Here is a 4,609-nt window from a genome sequence, read left to right on the forward strand (position 1 = left end):
AATCGCCAAACGTGAACTATGCGTCGTTTAAGAGTTCCGTTCTGATCATCATCAGCAGTTCCACTTCATCAAATGCAACAGTTTTTAATGAAAATGCTTGATTTTCTGATGTAAATACAAAAATCTCTATACGCATGCCTTTAAGATTTGAGGAGTTCCCTTGATTCCTCATGGATCCCATCATCAGAACTCGAGCTTGACAAAAATGTGGCTTAAAAACTTAACTTGCTTAACAAACATAACGACGAGGACAAATCGCCAACCGTGAACTATGCGTCGTTGAAGAGTTCTGTTCTGATCATCATCAGCAGTTCCACTTCATCAAATGCAACAGTTTTTAATGAAAATGCTTGATTTTCTGATGTAAATACAAAAATCTCTATACGCATGCCTTTAAGATTTGAGGAGTTCCCTTGATTCCTCATGGATCCCATCATCAGAACTCGAGCTTGACAAAAATGTGGCTTAAAAACTTAACTTGCTTAACAAACATAACGAAGAGGACAAATCGCCAACCGTGAACTATGCGTCGTTAAAGAGTTCCGTTCTGATCATCATCAGCAGTTCCACTTCATCAAATGTCACTTTTTTGGGTGTATATGCTTGATTTGTTGATAAAAACCCAAAAATCACTATATGTATGCCTTTAAGATTTGAGGAGTTCCCTCGATTCCTCATGGATCCCATCATCAGAACTGGGTTTTGACAAAAACGGGACCAATCTGTATGCATATACATTCAATCAAAAAAAGAATTTTCAAAATCGATCTAGTAATGACGGAGATATGGAGTAACAAACATAAAAAAAAATAAAAAAAAAAAAAAACATACAACCGAATTGATAACCTCCTTCTTTGAGATTTGGAAGTCGGTTAAAAAGTGTCAATAATATAATAAGTCTTTATTTAATAAACTTTTAATTTTAAACAACACTAGCCTCTAATGTGTAATAATTGCTGCAATTTTGAACAAAACGTAAAAGAAGATATTTTTCATCACACTTGCTCGGAAAAGATGTATTTACACGTAGGGCTTGCGGGCGGGAAATTGAAATTTTCGCCCTAGGGCGGAAAAAATCTTTTCCGAGCAAGTGTGATGAAAAACACTTATTTACACGTAGGGCTTGCGGGCGGGAAATTGAAATTTTCGCCCTAGGGCGGAAAAGTGTTTTATACAGAAGTTTGTTTTTATTAATTCTCCTTTTTTTCCTTACAAGTGTGATGAAAAACATTGTGTGTGCCACGGGCGGTAAAGAAATTCCGAACTCGTGAACATTTTAAGCCCTCGCTTCGCGTCGGGCTTAAAATTGACACTCGTTCGTAATTTCTTATTTCCCGCCCTTAATACACAATGTACTATTTCATCACACTTGCTCGGAAAAGATGTATTTACACGTAGGGCTTGCGGGCGGGAAATTGAAATTTTCGCCCTAGGGCGGAAAAAATCTTTTCCGAGCAAGTGTGATGAAAAACACTTATTTACACGTAGGGCTTGCGGGCGGGAAATTGAAATTTTCGCCCTAGGGCGGAAAAGTGTTTTATACAGAAGTTTGTTTTTATTAATTCTCCTTTTTTTCCTTACAAGTGTGATGAAAAACATTGTGTGTGCCACGGGCGGTAAAGAAATTCCGAACTCGTGAACATTTTAAGCCCTCGCTTCGCGTCGGGCTTAAAATTGACACTCGTTCGTAATTTCTTATTTCCCGCCCTTAATACACAATGTACTATTTTAATACAGTTGCTCAAAAAGTGCTACTTTACGTAGCTGTTTAGCGTGCGGAAAGTTGGTTATCTCGAACTAGTGCTTTTTACTTTTCCAATTTTTTTTAATTTATACTTGTTCCAATTCACGACTACTTATTGATGAGTGTTAATATTAGTTTCCTTTAAATGTCGTAATCAGCATAAAAACCTACCGTTAATGTAAGAATACGAAAAATATTACATATTTCATATTTAATTACTTACCTCTTCATCATTATAACACGTTTATTTTTTAATATTCAATATTGAAAATTCCGTTCTTAATAAGATGACTGAATGGAACGGAATAGCTGCCAAACGCCCATAGATGTAATATACTTAAAGACGACGTCTAACCGAGCTGTCACTGTTACCACTTTTGTTTAGTGTACGATTAACAATGTTTTTCTTATTTTTTCGCAACTGTATTAAAAAACGTCGTTCGATACACGTGCGGAAATGTCATTCTTCACTCGTCCCGAGTCTTGCCACTCGCCTGCGGCTCGTGGCAAGATATCTCGGTACTCGTGAAGTAATGACATACCTTCCGCACTAGCATCGAAATGTACTATTATTCGCTTTGCCCAGGGTGCCGGGCAAAGTGAAACAAGCCTCCGGGCAAAGCAACTATCACTCACAAAATCTTAGTGAACTTAATAAGTAAGTGAAAATTAATAAACATAAGATCATTTCAATAATATTAATTAGAAAAAGCTGTCACAAGTAACTTTTGATATATTTTCACTAATTCCATAAGCATAAGTCTTCACGGCATCTCTGAAGACATTTTAACACAGCTAATCCACGTTTTGATAGCCATTTCCATGACGTATGTTAGCCAGAAGCCATGATCGATCTTTTTTTGATGTTTATAAACCATCTGTAACAAAATATTATCATAAAAAAATTTACCTAATAAATTCAAAGTGAACACGCTATCCACTTTGCCCATTCAGTCAGTCTCAGTCTGTTAAAGGAATTAAGATTTTTTTTAAATAACCGTGGGGTTGTTTTAAAAGAAAGGCGTTGTAAATGGAAGATACTGTAATAAGCAATAGAAGCATCTTGAATTAAAATTCGAGATAATTACTATGACAAAATAACATACAATATATTTACCTTTCAAAATCGAATATTTTGCACTAAAAACACATGTTGACTCGTCACCGACGACGCTCGCAGCGACCGCTCCCTGTGATGCTTGCCGCTCATAGAGCGAAGGATCCTGAACATCATATAGGCGCGTGGTCCGACAAAGTCGAATAGTTTAGGATTGGGAGCCCGAATTCGCTTTGCCTGGGGTGTTCGCTTTACCCGACCTTCCCCTACATAGTTTTATTAGGGGAAACTTTTTAATGACGTAGTTCTGAGGCAAAACATTTTCATAAATTGGAGAAAAGGCCCAGATAAAACCAGAAAGACCATTGGTATTCAAGCTTAATTACGTATTGTGTAACTTGTGGATGTGGAGCGTAATAGTAGTATAGTTTGGTGGTTTTATGGTACATTTTGTGTTTTGCCTTTCAAAAACAGAGGGGGTCACGAATCATCATTAATAACTATCGTGGAATAGTGACTGATCGCCAAATCGAAAAAACACCAAATAATCACGTTTGTTCTATGATCCTCCTAAATTTTTCAAAAATCCACTCTTTCAATACCTTTTCAAAAACCTTTCGTGGGCCATTAGCCCCTTAACACGCCACAATACGCAGTAGCTAATAGCAGAACCTTTCCTTTTCTCTGTAAAACTCCAAACTTTTAGTGAGCTTCTAGTGGTAAGCTAAAGTTTCTTAAAAATCCTAACACTAACCTACAAATCCTGACATGTTAGGGGACATCCTGGCGTATTGCAACCCTACGCCCGCCTGTTATGCTCACATGCACACACCTTGTGACTTGTGATTCCCCGGACCTACTGCCTACTGATATCAGGATCAAGACAGATAATGATCCTTACCCCCGTCACAGATTATATAATCCCCCGTGAAATACCTCCGGGTTGGGATAAACAGTTAGGTAGATAATATCTGGAAGACCGAGTTTTGCTCGGAAAACATATAAAAACTCAAAAATGCGCGTTTTCCCAGAGATTAAGACCTAGCTAGATCGACTTTCCGCCTCGAAAACCCCCATATAAGTACGTATATTAAAACGATATGAAGTGAAACATGTCGGGTTAAAATACGTGAGAGTGGCCCGTTTTAATATAATTATTTTAAATATGTCCGTGTGTGTCTCGTTATTAAATGAATATTAATTATTTAATTATAAGTCGTAAACCTTTCTTTACATTAATTCTACAGTTAAAGTGTAAAAGCTGGCAGATGTCAACCGCGCACATCTGTCAAACCACATTCTTAGTCACAATCTGCTTGGCCTCTTGCAAATTTCACCATTCAAATTTGAACTTAATGTTAGGGCATTTACCGTCAATTTTTGTACGTATTTGACAGATTGATCTTAGCAGGCTGCCGTTGCAGTCAGGTTTGCCTCTTCTATAAATACTTGGCTACTTAATTTTGAACTTACCCAAGAGTAACAAAAAGTTCATTTTTGCGCGTATCAGTTTGACAGAGTTGGATCTTGGAAACAAAGTCGGATTGCTATAGAATAGGCTTTACTAACGGAACACAGATGTCCCATGCGTATATAATTGCTATGGAGAATAAATAAAATAAATAAATAAATAAATAAATAAATAAATATTATACGACATTTTTACACAAATTGGCTAAGCCCCACGGTAAGCTCAAGAAGGCTTGTGTTGTGGGTACTCAGACAACGATATATGTAATTATATAAATACTTAAATACATAGAAAACAACCATGGCTCAGGAACAAATATCTGTATCATCATACAAAT

Source organism: Cydia fagiglandana, chromosome 2 (assembly GCF_963556715.1).
Source record: "Cydia fagiglandana chromosome 2, ilCydFagi1.1, whole genome shotgun sequence".
Taxonomy (NCBI): domain Eukaryota; kingdom Metazoa; phylum Arthropoda; class Insecta; order Lepidoptera; family Tortricidae; genus Cydia; species Cydia fagiglandana.